The sequence below is a fragment of the Acinonyx jubatus genome, chromosome E4 (genome assembly GCF_027475565.1).
Source record: "Acinonyx jubatus isolate Ajub_Pintada_27869175 chromosome E4, VMU_Ajub_asm_v1.0, whole genome shotgun sequence".
Classification (NCBI taxonomy): Eukaryota; Metazoa; Chordata; class Mammalia; order Carnivora; family Felidae; genus Acinonyx; species Acinonyx jubatus.
Window position 1 is genome coordinate 21846450 of NC_069395.1, and position 15444 is coordinate 21861893.

Here is a 15444-nt window from a genome sequence, read left to right on the forward strand (position 1 = left end):
TCTTCACATAATGGAAGATGATCCATTTCTCCATGATTTGGGTCCTGTTTTGCCATCGAACATAATTGTGTAGTGATTCCACATGAGTTTTGTTATTGCTTTTATTCTGTGACATTTTATAATTTTGCTGATTTTTGCTCTTTCCATCTTTTTGGTTAATGATAGCAAAAAGAAAATTATTTATTGTTGGATTCTAATTGTTCTGATATTTTTGGTTGAGTCTCTTGGGTTTCTAGTGATATAATCTCATCATTTCTCAAAAGAAAAAAAAATGCTGCCCTCTACTTTTGTCTAGGATTTTGTAATTTAATTTCTTTGCCTTCTCTCATTGCATTAGTTAGAAAGTCCACATCATTGTTCAGCATCAGAAGGAATAATGACAGCCCTGCCTGTTTCCTTAACAAATGTGTATGAAAAGTAGACTTCGACCTTTGGTTTCTTCCTTGATACTAATTGGTATAGAAACTTTCTAGTCAGTCTTGTTTAAAGATTACTCAGGTATGGGTGTTAAATCAGATTCTTTCTAATGATTCTTCATAAAGTTAATTATTAAATATTTTAATAAAAGGAATTTTGTCAAGGTTTTAATGATTAAATCATTGTTTCATTTGTGGAGTAAGTCCTAATTTGTCTATGCATTATTCTTTTAAATGCTGGTGGGTTTGTTGTTGTTGTTAATCATGCATTATAAATTTATCATCTTTTTATAAATAAAATTGCGATTTTATTTTCTATATCAGTTTGTGATAATAAATGGAAGCTAGCATTGCAAAATGAAGTAGGAGGCAGTCTGCTCTATACTGTGGTATATTTTCAAACCTAAGGAATTACTTCCCACTTGGAAATTAAGTATTATTAATCACCTTGCATTTATTAAATAATTTACAATAAAAAACAGTGGTCTTTTGCTGAAACTTTCAAATATTTTTGTTTCTCTTAGTGTATCCGTTTGTACTCCTAAATATAATTTTATTCTTTTTTATTTAAGGAGGTTAAATATTATCTGCTGGCATCTTCTATGGAAGATGAGGATTTAGTATGCTTTCACCATCACCCCCTACTTCTATTTCTGCTATAATCACAATATATATCATGTGGGTTTTTTTTCTGCTTATATTTATTTAGGAAATTTATAGGACCATGTAATGAAAGGCCTTACATATTTTTATAAGGAGGTAGATTGTGTTATATATGAAATATGGAGCAATTAGAATTTTTTGAGTAGAAGAATGGCATAATCTGATTTGATTTTTAAAAAATTATTTCTTTTACTGTGTACATGTATTTAAGGAAAGCAAAAATGGAAAAAAGGGGATCACATAGGAAGCTATTGCAGAGGACTAGATGAAAGCTGAAGGTGGTTTGAGTAGGGGAGTGGCACTGGGGATGATGAGAAGTGGACACATTGATGGTATGACATGAGCGTAGAACTGGTAAGATTTTAATGGATTGGATGTAGGGGCCGAAAGAGAGTCTTCAGTGATGACTTCTAGGGTTTTGGCTATACCAGCTGAATGGCAGTGCTGTTTTCTGATATGAAATAGACTTGGGAGGAATAGGCGGGAGGTGGATTGTGGATTATCCTGAATTCTGCTTTTGGGTATATTTGTTTTGAGATGACTGTAGTGAACTGTATTTAAGCAATTTTTATTTTATTCCATCTTCCTGATCATTCCTTCTAAGTTTCCCTTATGGAGTCTTTTCCCTTTTCCTTATGAGGTTTTATAGTTTTTTGCCTGTTTCTCCCTCTGCATCATACATACCAAATTTTACCTATTTCTTTGAATGTATCCTTTACCCGACCCCCATGTTTTGTGCTTTATATATATGTAATTATAGGTAGCATATGTCTATATTTGTATCATGTGTAAACATTTGTTGGTCCTCAAACAACATCCCCAGTCTTTGCAGAGAAAACACCCTCCTTGAAACATCATTATTGATCTTGCCTACTGAAAAACACCTGTGATGCCCTCAAAGCAAATACTTTAAAATAGTATTATGTGATCTCTCCAGATAGAGTTTTCTATTCTCCTTCTTATAAAAGTTTCTCCATTGTAGCACTGATTACAGGTGTGCTGTGATGCTATTAGTCCAATGTCCATCTTCTTTTTTTTAATGTTTATTTATTTTTGAGAGACACAGATACAGAGTGCAAGTGGGGAAGGGGCAGAGAGAGACACACACACAGAATCTGAAGAGGCTCCAGGCTCCAAGCTGTCAGCACAGAGCCTGGTGCAGGGCTCAAACTCACGAACCGCGAGATCATGACCTGAGCTGAACACGGATGCTTAACTGACTGAGCCACCCTGGTGCCCCTCAAATATCCATCTTCTAAAGATTGTGAGTTGCTTCAGAACAGTGATTGTTTCTCATGCACTGATGGCACCTGTGTTAGGTCAGGCACACTTGTGGAGGAACATGGTGATATTAGTTGATCCTTACTTTATAGACCTAACAATTTGATATGGAGAAAACAACTAAATAGTATCAAATGGAGACATAAAACACAAAGGAAAACATACCACGTTAGATAAGTCAGGTAAGTTCTTGAGTGTTGGATGAGGTCATGGAGAAGATGTGACTGCTGATCAACCTGCGAGCTGTACCTGGGCATTCAGAGGCTCCCCGCCCCTCTCCTGTTCTTTGAATGTACATTCTGCCCACCGTTCCCACAACTGGACCCATTTTCATGGATGAAGTCTTGGGAGAGCAATGTGTGGTTGAGACCATCTGGATTGAACCCAGCTAAGACCTCTATGTAAACATTTAAAATTGTGGCAGGCAGAGGTAGAAATTTATTCTCTTGTGGCTGCTGAAGACATGTGTCATAAGTTCCATTGCTCATTCAAAATGCCACTTGATGATGAATATTGAGGAATGACTAAATATTTTATTTAAAATAAGTTCAATTTTAATAATAGAATTAATGATCAAAATTTTATAAAATGTATTTGCATATAAAATTGCAAAATATCTATGTATGATTTTAATCTTTTAAATTTTATTGAGACTTGTTCTGTGACCTAACATTTGACCTCTCTTGGAAAATGTTCCATATGCAGTGAGAAGAATGCATATTTTGGTGTTGTTGGGTGGAGTGTTCTGTATTTGTCTGTTCAGGTCCAGTTTACAGAGCTTTTCAGTTCATTTCTTGTTGAACTTCTTTCTGTCCATTTAAAGTGGGACATTGGGGTGCCTGGGTGGCTCATTCGGTTGAGTGACCAACATCGGCTCAGGTCATGATCTCACGCTTCATGAGTTCAGGCCCCACTTTCGGCTCTGTGCTGACAGCTCGGAGCCTGGAGCCTGCTTCAGATCTTGTGTCTCCCTCTCTCTCTGCCCCTCTCTCGCTCGTACTCTGTCTCTCTCAAAAATAAATAAAGATTAATTTTTTTAAATTAAAGTGGGACATTGAAGTCTACAACTATTATTATAGAATTGTCATTTCTCTCTTTAGTTCTGTTTGTATTTGCTACATATATTCTGGAGCACTGTTTTGAGACTTAGTTTATAATTTCTTGATGGACCGACCCTTTCATGAAAATATGATGTCATCTTTGTCTTTTAGACAATTTTTGACTTAAAGTATTTTATCTGATATTAGTATAACTATATAAGCTCTCCTTTGGTCACTATTTGCATGGGATATAATTTTACATCTTTTCACTTTTAATTTATTTGAAGTCGGACACTTAACCAACTGAGCCACCCAGGTACCCCTCTTGCTGCTTTTGAAACTATTTGTCTTTATATAGTTTGATTATATGTCTTGGTGTGGATATTTTTTATTTTATACCCTTTGGAATTTTTTTGGCTTCTTGGGTCTATATATTCATATCTTTCATCCAATTTTGGAAGTTAAAAAAAATTTTTTTTTAATGTTTATTTCTGAGACAGAGACAGAGTATGAGTGGGGGAGGGACAGAGAGAGATAGAGACACAGAATCCAAAGCAGGCTTCAGGCTCTGAGCTGTCAGCACAGAGCCCAATGCGGGGCTCAAACTCACAAACCGTGAGATCATGACCTGAGCCCAAGTCGGTCACTCAACCAACTGAGCCACCCAGGCGCCCCTAATTTTGGAAGTTTTAAGCTATTTTCATCAGTTGTTTTTCTTCCTCCTTCAGTGTTTAGCCAGACCATTTACAATTCTGCCTTAACCTTCATTTTTTTGCTTAACTGGAGACTAGAGTTTAGCCAGAAGTGGAACTTAAGGTCTTCTCATATCTTTTCTGAGTATGTGCTGGCCCTTCTGGAATCCCTGGTGTAGGAGTTCTCTAAAAACTTTATTTCCTAGTGTATCTCCTTTCCTAGCTACTGTTTTCCTAGGCTTTCTGGGCTGCTGCTTGCGCCCTCAGTGTAGCTTGTATCAGGTGGCAAGTAGTATATGCCTTTCTTTGCTCAGCAAATGCCACAGAGAGATCTCTCCAGCCCCAAGAGAGTTTCCAAAGGAGGTGCATTAAGTGCAAGACCTTGAGCAGATTCATTGGGGAGCCACAAGATAGAGTCCAATAAGTAATCATAATTATTTGAAAATAAGCTCTGAGTTCTTATACTGATGCTCCAAGAGAACCAAGAAGCTTCATGAAGAAGATATGCTACCATCTGTATGGCCATCACTAAACTAGATGATGGAGAATGTTTAGGCAGGTAAACAAACAAAATCTGGCCGGTGCTCTTTTTATTAAGCACTCCTCTGATTGTTTTAAGATTCCTATTAGATTCCCAATGTTCTACAAAATTTCTTCTGACAGTTTTTGCCACATCAGTCATTGTTTCAGTGGAGGAGTGGAACTTCAGTGCTCCTACACTTTCATTCTTAGTGACATCACCCTACTGACATTTTTTCACGAGCAGTATTATTTACATGAATGTTACTCATTTGTTTTTACTTAAATAATAGACACTTTCAAATGCTTAGAATGCATAGAATTTGGCCAACACCCTTGGATTCTCAAGATATTTCCATGTATGGGCTTACCATATTAAGAGTCAAACGTAATCTATAGAGGGGGTTTCAAAAAAGGTTAAGCTCTGTACTCTTTGAAAACACTACTAAATACCATTAGGTAGATTTTTAAAAACAATCAAATCCACAGAGATAAAGGAAATTGAAGAGGAGAAAATAGCAACAAAATCTTGGACTGTGAAATTCTAAAGCATATGTTGTAACTGACATAGATGACTGGAGAGCATGAAATAAAGCTAGCAATACAAAAACCCCAACATGTTTGCTCTTAAAACACACCAGATACTCAGGAGTGATGGTGCTAAGGCTCTCTGAAAATGAGGGGTGAATGTGGGTATATAAACAGGAATATATCAATTGAATCTTTGTTTAGTAAGTTGCTAGACCACTAGTATTATACCTCTCATAGATGACACACACACCCCCACAACCATACCTACACCCATACAAATGCTGGCAAAAGACTAGAGGATTATTTTCTGGAGTAGCTGATCCAAGTTGAATTTGAGCTGGTGAACACCAGCTAGTGATACCATATATGAAAGGAAAACCAAATCGATTCTATGTACTGCAGAATGAATCACTTATTCCTCTTTCACTATTAGGTTTCCATAGTTGTGGTGGTTTCCAAGAAGGGAATTGATAGATTTTCCCTTGGGAAATTTAACTAGTCCCAAAGAAACAATATAAATATACTATTGTTCAGTGTTCCCCTCATTGGATTGGCCCAGTAGATCACTCTGTAGTAAATTCCAACAAATTAAAACCTCCTTTCTCTGCAACACAGAGCTTCCTTTAAGCTTTTCACCACTACCTTAAAATATGGGAAGATATGTGGGTCCCTAGATATCTGAGAAAGGTTTTAACATGAAAGACAAAGATGAAAACAGAGAAAAAAAGGTGGAAGGGATAGAGAAATAGAAGTTATTTCCTCTATACTCCTTGTTAAGACATATTGGTCATGTTTTATTTTTATTAATGCGTTGGTGCACTCAGGGTATTATTTTATGTTTGTAAAGACTTAGTTGGAAATATGTTTTATATATATATATATCTACATATATATCATATATATACCATATGTCAGCTTTATCAAGTGTGTGTGTATATATATATATATATATATATATATATACATATCAGCTTTATCAAGTTTTGGTATTAAAATAATTCATTATAACTTCTCACCATTTGCTAAAATATTAGAAAATGTAATGCAATGATGGAAATGCTATATATATATATATATATATATATATATTTTTTTTTTTTTTTTTTTTTTTTTTTTTTACAAGCCTGACCTAATATAGTATTAAAAGTATCCAGTCTTGGGCCCCTGGGCGGCTCAGTCAGTTAAGCATCTAACTCTTGATTTTGGCTTAGGTCATGATTTCATGGTTTGTGGGTTCAAGCCCCTGTGGGGCTATGCTCTGTGTCAGCAAGGAGCCCTCTTGGAATTCTCTTTCCCTCTCTGTCCCCCCCATGGTCTCCCCCCTCTCTCTTTCTCTCTCTCTCTCTGTCTCAAAATTAATAAATCTAAAAAATTAAAAAAAAAATCTATCCAGTCCTGGTCATTTTTGATGGATGTTAATGTGTGTGTGTGTGTGTGTGTGTGTGTGTGTGTGTGTGTGTGTATTGGGGATAAAGGGCTAGACACTGTGGGAAGACAGAATTTTCTTTAATGACCTTATTATTTCCTAAATTCAATCTGTTAGTACATTTGTACTTTTTCAGCTATTGTATTGAATTAGTTGATGCGTTTAAGTTATTAAAATCAATTTAGTTTATTCATTTACAAATAAAAATTCATACAGAATTATTCATTTTATATGTTGCCTCTTATATACTGGTATTAAGTTATACCTTTTATTTGTAATTTTGTTTTTTTTTTAATTTCACTGGGGTACCTGAGAGGCTCAGGCAGGTAAGCATCCGACTGTTGGTTTCAGCTAAGCTCATGATCTCATGTTTTGTGAGTCTGAGCCCTGCACTGGGCTCTGCACACACAGCATGGAGCCTGCTTGGGATTCTCTGTCTGCCTCTCTCTCTCTGTTTCTCTCTCAGATTAAATAAGTAAAATTTAAAACAAACACATTTTATTGATTATATTTTTAAGAGTTTATTTCTCCTTAATCTTAAGAATCTGCATACTATTTGAGAAGACATAGTATGAATGATGAAAATGAAAAAAAAATTTGCTCCATATGCTTTCCATGATTTTTGACATCTGAAATAAGTTTATCTAAAACTTTCTTTGAAATATAGCTGCAGTTATTTTAAATGTGTGCTGAAATCCACTTTTCTTTCCAATGATTCTATAGTATTTGATACACTGATACAGGGTGTTTACTCAGTTTTTACTTTTCCCATTAGTAAATTCAGCAATTGTTTATCATGTATAAAATCACAACAGAATAATACAGCAAAGGAAGGCTACATAGTTAAATGAAACCACATGAAGAATTTAGGTAGATGGAACACCATTGCCCAAGTTGGACTATCTCATTCTGGCCGCACTAATGCCTGTAATCCTGAGAAGTCTCTGTGATCTGTAGTAAACTTGGTTGGTTAGGTGTTCAGTTTGTTGTCTTTAAAACTTGCTAACTCAGTTCTGTATGAAGTTCACAGTCATTCAGGGTGAGAAAATAGTTTTCATTGCCACAAAGCATTTGCTACAGAAATCCAGTGCATGTGGTATATGGAATCAGTTTTCAGTTTCAAAAGCAGTTCCTCAGGTGAAAAATAAAACTTTATGGTTTAAGAGTCATATTTACCACAAGCTAATGGGATATTTTAGAATATATTCACAACTGTTTTATAAGAGCATGAACATTTTCAAATACTTTTCAGTGAGGAAAATTAAAATAATGTTGACAGTTCTTAGAGTACAATACTGTGATTCAGTAGAACACGGAGTACAGTGGCACTTCCTGCCTACACAGCTTATGATAGAAATGAGATATTCAGTTATTTTATTTTGAAAGAGAATGATTTGTTAAATTGAAAAAAGTTATTTTAATATTGGAGAATTAGTTAGGGTCTTATTACAATGATAGCTATAAAATATTAACAGATCCCAGTGTTGATATCATGTATGAATGGGCTCTACTTGATTCCCTTAACAGATTACTACTAAGGAAGTTTTTAACAGATTTAGACCACCAACAGATTTAGTGCCTTTTCATTGTCAAGAGCAATGAATGACCTCTTAGTAGGCAGGTGTAGTCTTAATTGTTTATATCTCATATTCTAATGAGACAAGGTGGATTATGGTAAAAGTAAGAGTGAGATTACACAATGAGGAAATGACGACTGAAATTTCCCATTTATTCAGGAAATTGAGTCATTGTGTACTCGACCGTTTGTATATCTCTATAATTTTAGGTTAAATTCTTGTTCTCATTGACTAGTCTTTGCTTTATTCTGTCTCCTCTCCAGTCTTTATGAAGGTAGTGATACAATTTGTGGTATAATGCAGAAAATTTCACATTACATTCAAGTAATAGAAATTTTTTCTTCTTTCCTAAACAAAATCTTATACAAAATTTCAAATAGATGATAAAGGAGAACCCAAGTTACCCTCTGCTTGGCCTTACCCTTGTTTCCTTGAGCAGCCTTTCCTGAACTCTAGAAAAAGAAGCAGTTGTCCCTAGCAGTCAAGAAAATAATGCATTTTGGTTTGTTTTAAAGCAGAGGCTTCCTCTGCAAGTAATTGTAGCATTTAAATATACTTTTGGAAAGATATGTCTGATTTGACTTGCTACTCTTTATTTGATTCACATAGATTGTGTGTTGGGGATCATACATTTTGGTGTAAATTGAAGAGTGGTACAACAACAAAATGGATTTAACACACTTAGAAGTATATGGTATTTCTTATATGATACCAACTGCTTAGTTGTTTGGGAATGTCTGCATTTGGGCACTATGAACAGAGAATTTGAATACCATTGCAGACTAAAGCTCCATCTCCACTATCAAGGACTTTTAGTTATGACAAATGGAAGCACTTTGCTAGGTCAGACTGTTTAACAGTTGAAGATCTCATCACTTACAACTGTGTCATCGACATATTCCAGTGCATAGTGTGATGATACTGTGCTCAAAACCTATCTGTCCTACGTAAACACAGGGAGTGAGTTTTAATTTTCATGACTAATTTTTACAATTTAAAAAGTTATATCTACCGTTATTAGACAGCATATTTTAATTATTATGTAGTAAAACATTGTTAAAATAACATTATTGAAATAAATTTTTAGCAAGGAATCCAAATTAGAAGTAATAAATGAAATCATATCATTTGAAACTCTTGGATGACATTTTTAGTGAGATTTGTGATGGAATCGCAAGGTCATGTATTATGTCATATTTGTTTTCTGTGTAGAAGTATGGAGAAGGTAGAGAATGTTTAATAAAGCAATAACTCTAGAATCAAAACCTTTCATGAATGGCATTTGAGATTTATTATATGTTCCCTTTTCCCCTTGACCCACATCCACCCATCCCCTACCATTTTTTTAAAGTGATCAAATCATTTATAGTGCAAATAGAACAGCCTTGACTTGGCTTTTTCTTCTCCACGTGATTTTGTATCAAGACTGATGAGATGAATAGTTTCTTACAGTTCATTCTTAGTACTGCACATCCTCTGCTTGAATTGGTTTCATTAGTTATGCATCCAGCATTCAAGAGAAGATATCAAAATAACATGATGTTTGGTTTTAAAAACTCTTATTAACTCAGTGTTGAGTCCAGTTGAAACCGCTCATAAGGCCCTATGTATCATGTTGCCATAAGGTTCATTGGTACTAACCAGGTCCTATTTAAAATGACACAAGTTACAGTGTACTATCTTCTTTAGCCTGCTAATTAAGATTCTGTGTTTGTGTACTCATTTCTTATATTTGATTCCAATATGTTTATTTGTATGTTCCAACACTACTTTTAATACAAGGAATTATCATTACAGTCTTGTGTGTGTGTTTGGACGTGGTATGGTTTACACACTCTCCTTCAAGTATCAGTAGTTGAAAGTTTGGAAATGTTCTATGTAACACTCAATATATTGTTGGCTGGTTATCAATAGTGCTGATATTTTAGGATAGAAGCTTTGACTTATATTAACATGGTATTAACCTGGTGTAGGAAATACCCCTTTTTCTTGAATTTGAATGGCTTTTAGATATATGCTATCATTAAAAATTTAGGTACGTTCATTAATTTAAAATATTTTAATACAGAATGTTTTTTTTGTTATTTAAGTTTCTCCTCCAAAATGGGCAGAGATATAAAAACTATAGAGGGCATTTTTATTTTTATTTTTCATATGAAGGGGATATATTGGAGTTTCTCCCTTGTTTATGGAGTTGTAACATTTGATTCTTTAAAACTAATTTATTAAGAAATACCTGACAGATGTTAGATCTGTAAGATTGGTAATACAGGATCTATTTTATCTTTTTGGCTTGTTTTTTGTTTTGTTGTTAGCCACATTGAGAGCTCACCACGCGTTCCAAGATCCTAATTCTGTCAAAATAAGTGTATTAAATCTGCTGCTAGAAAGCTCAGTGCAAGTGAATACTCGATTGAGTCTGTGGGGAACAGTTCCCTACTGAGCCTTTACAGGAGAACAAATGTTTAAAGAAGAATGGAAAGTAGAACAGACACAAAGTTAAAAGACAAATGTGCAGACTCCTGCTTTTAATGGTATTCAAGAGTTTAGCAAGCCATTAACTTTAGTGCTGTGCAATCGCTGAAAGGAAGGTTTAAAAATAAAAAGTGGTGGTTGTCTAGAGACTTAAGATGCTGAAGGATCCAGAAGGATCATTTGCTCTTGGAAAGGATTCCAAGCATGGACAGTCAGAGTCCATTGAAAAGAAATATGGAAATGCTAATTGATGCCCCTGGAAAAGCTGGTGACTATTGGGAGAGAATAAAGACAAGTAAATCGGCAAATCATTTTCAATATTGGAAAAGACACTTAGTAGATCTTCATAGTCTATCTGGAATGTTGTATTTAGTAAGGACGATTACCTTTGTGCAAATAAATTATCAGCAGTTATTTAAAGTGTAAAATTTTCATTGTTGTTGGTGATTTGCTTATCAAGTATCAGGGAAAATGTCCCATAAAATACCGTATTTTATCCTGCCAAAGTACCAATCCCTGGTACAATTCCACATCATGTAGACTGGTTAATTTCAGTGCATTATTCTATTATCCATTTTGTCGTTTATTCTTCATCTGTCTTGTAAATTTTAAAATCTCACAAAGAGCCAGACATCTTGTTTTGTCGAAAATGAAATATCCAGTTTTAATTCTGGGGTTGCTATCAAATTGTCTGCTATCTGGCATGCCCTTAGTATTTCTAATTTTAATTTTTTATTTTTTTAAGTTTATTTATTTTGAGAAAGAGAGAGAGAGAGAGAGAGTGCGTGAGTGGAGGAGGGGCAAGGAGAGAGAGAGAGAAAGAGAGAATCCCAAGCAGGTTTTGCATAGTCAATGCAGAGCCTGATGTAGGATTTGAACTCATGAACTGTGAGTTCATGACCTGAGCCAAAGTTGGATACTTAAACGACTGAGCCACCCAGGTGCCACAGTATTTTTAATTTTTAAAAAATGGAAAAAAGGGATCTGGTTTTCATTTAAATCTACATCTGCTATTTATAAAGTGGAGGGAAAAATTATGCCTAGCCTTGATTAATTGGAGATAAAGATGATTTGTTATAAATCTTTGCCTGTGTTCTTCTTTGTATGAAAGGAAACTGATTTGGAGCCAAGTTACCAGCAGGTAGTAAATGCTCTTTACTGTTGTACTTATTCAGAGATAAGTCTTGAATTGGAGCCTCCTATGGAAAAGATACCATACGTGCGTCATGAAGAGAGATTGTGTTGAAGATGAAAACAGAAACTTGCATCCTACTGTGAAGGTGAATGTGCAGCCCAGAACAGAAAGGAAAAAAAAAAGTTTTTTTTTGACTTGATGCTTGCTAGGTGGCAGTTATTTTTGTATATACTAATCCACTTGATCCAAAGTTAAACACTCTAAAACACCAAGAAAAGACATGGTTGCGTAATTAACCTGAGTGTCTGGTTCTGGAGTTAGGCTACTGGAGTTAGAATCCTTACTCTGTCATATACTAGCTATGTGATGTTGGGCAGAGGACTTATTTTTATTTGCCTTCCTTATTTGTAAAATAATCGATAAGGCTTATAAGGGTTAAAAGAGTCGCTGTTTGTAGGCCTTCTGGAACAATGTGAACACACAAGTGCTGGGTGAATGTTTGCTACTACTAATGAAGGATAAAGGTTGAATATCATGAAGCACTACCTTATACCTCATTATAATCTCTTAAGTTTATTTATTTATTTTGAGAGAGAGAGAGCGAGAGTTGGAAAAGGGCAGAGAGAAAGGAAGAGAGAGAAGCCTAATCAGGTTTCCCACTGCCAACACAGAGCCCCACACAGGGCTCGAACTCATGAAACCAGGAGATCATGACCTGATCTCCTGATCAAGAGTGGGATGCTTAACAGGCTGAGCCACCCAGGTGTCCCACACCTCATTATAGTCTTTTTTTTTATAATGTTTGTTTATTTTTGAGAGAGAGAGACCGAGACAGAAACAGAGACAGAGTGTAAGCGGGGAGAAGCAGAGAGAGAAGGAGACACAGAATCCAAAGCGGCTCCAGACTCCGAGCTGTCAGCACAGAGCCCAACGCGGGGCTTGAACCCACGAACTGTGAGATCCTGACCTGAGCTGAAGTCAGACACTTAACCGACTGAGCCAGTCAGGCGCCCCCCTCATTAGAGTCTTAAAAGATATTATATAAGCATAATTTGAAAAGCAAATGTATCCAACTTAATAATGTTACCGTCAATATTATTAATAGTTAATATCACTATTAATAAAATATTTCCTTTAATAAAATATGATATTGTTTTCTGTATCACAAAATGACATGTTTGTTATTAATTGATTACATGTCATAGCAAGGTAATACAGGTCATGCTGATGATATACGTAACAACTGACTAAAGTTTTAATTGCATTCTTACCTGATTTTTAGTTTGCTTCATAGTACATGGAGTTTTAAGACATTCAGGTGCCTGTAAAAGGGAACTGGGTGCCTTTGCCATTTCATTGTTTCCCAGGTATTTTGACTTTCCACATAAGGCCTGGGAATCTACATTATTATATGAGAAGAGTTTGCAAATGAGTTTCAGAAAGTCTTGAGGTAATACTGCTGCCTCTTGTAGACATTAACATACAACTAAGGATCTAACTGTCCAATAGATGCAAATTGTAAAGCCATAGCAAATACATGTATAAGAGTTTCTGTTCTATAAGTAGTTTCAACTTTATAAGAAATTATGGTATATTATTAAATGCCTTTGAATACCAGTGAATATTTAGTTTCTCTTTTGTTGACCTGCTCTCATATATCATATGAAAATATTTGTTTCCACACATTTCAGGTTTATATTCTTTTATTTGTAGGCAATCCTTTTGAACAATTTTTAAGCCCTATGTATTATTTCTAAAATAGGTCAAGAGTGACAGATTCAAATTTTTGAAATATCTTTTGCTTTTGATGCTGAATAACTGCTGACATCCTCTTTTATAAAGGACTTTATTTTAAATATGGAAATTCATAGCTTTGTAGTAGATGAAAATGGAATCTTAATGTATTATAAGCAACTTCTTTTTCCATTTATAATAGAATAGTAAATAGGCAATGAATTGTTATTAAATTTCTTCAGTTTGGCTGATACTTAGCACATGGGAACATTTATAACTTCTTTAATTATTCTGTAATATTTTATGCATATAGATTAAGTTGTTAACTACATAAAAAGAGATAATAATTATTTTAATAACAATATTTTATGAGTTGATATTTTTTGACTATACGGCAAAATAAAAAAGGAACTGATTTAAAACCTTTAATGAAATATTATATCTGTATTTAATATTCTTTTGCTTGTGCACTAGTAATTACATTCATTAAAATTTTAATTTCGAGCAATATTGCCTAGATAAAATTAAGTAAACATCTCCTGTTAGTATCTGTTTATATACTGAACACCATTCCCTTTTAGCCTTTATTTCTTGCAATCTACATTCAATTATAATTATTTTTTCTTGATGTTTATCCACATATTGTAATAATGCTGCAAGTTCTGTGAAATCATATAGAGCTGCAAGAAGATGTGAAATATTTATTGTACATATAAAAATAAGCTTTATATATTCATCTACACTAAGTTTCAAATTGATAATAACTGTGTTCTTTAAAACATTTAAATTAATATTCCTTGAGGTATATAGCCCTTAAACAGGTAGCTGTTTTAAATAAAGGTTTATATAACATTTGCCAATTCATTCATTAGTTTTTCTATTATACAGATAATTCTTTTTTTTAAAGCTTATTTATTTTGAGAGAGAGAGTGAGTGAGAGAGAGCAAGCATGAGCAGGGGAGGAGCAGAGAGAGAGGGAGAGAGAGAGAATCCCAAGCAGTTTCTGCACTGTTAGTGCAGAGCCCGACACAAGGCTTGAACTCACTGAACCGTGAGGTTATGACTTGAGCTGAAACCAAGAGTGGGACATTTAACCGACTGAGCCACCCAGGCACCCCTATACAGATAATTCTTGATGTATAATTCTTGATATTGATATTGCATTCAGTAATTGCTGAATTAGCTCTTTTATCCATGAAATTGAGGTTGAGTGATGATCCCAAGGAAGCATGATTCATCTTTAAAAATGAATTTACCTTAATTTTTTTAGCCTGTATAAAGAAGGAATAGAATATCTTAAAATTTCTTCCAGAATCTTTCCCATGTTGCCTTTGACAGCGACATCTTTATTATAGATTGTACATTCTGTGCTCTGATACGTGTAATGAAAGGAAGATAAACATACGATGAGAGAAAAAGAGATTTAGAGGATGGAACAAAAATAATCATAATGATCGTGGGATATCTCTTGTAGTGGTTTTTTAAAATCAGCTTAGTATGAAAGAAACACAATTTAAAAAAACCTAAAAGACTAGAGATTTACCTTCCCTGAACTTGCTCAGACAAGTCAGTTCATACTGACTGAATTTTTTCATTTTCTTTTTCATTTTTCATTTTACTTTTACTATCTAGATTATAATCAGGACCATCTTTTAGGAGATATTTGCATTTTGCTTTTATTTTCAGTGTGTTTATTATCAGTCAATACAGAAGTCTTCATCGTGTGGCAGTCTAAATGAAACGTGAAATCATTTTGCTTTTATGTTGCAATATCGGTAGTTTAGGTCAACTCTCCAAAGCTTAATCTTGTCTAATGTCAGAAATTAGAACTTGGAGATGAGAAATATGTGTCTGTTTTTACTTTCATGTGATTCTGAATATCAATCAAAATGGACATTGTGATATATTTGTAGTTAGGCCACTCCAAAATTAACTAGGTAAATATGTTAGTCACG

General features: G+C 34.5%; 1 long non-coding RNA gene across 1 annotated transcript in view; it reads left to right on the forward strand.

Annotated features, from left to right (window-relative positions):
- The window catches only part of LOC128313079 (uncharacterized), a 549707-nt gene that overhangs the window by 432227 nt on the left and 102036 nt on the right, over positions 1 to 15444 (forward strand). The window lies entirely within an intron of this gene.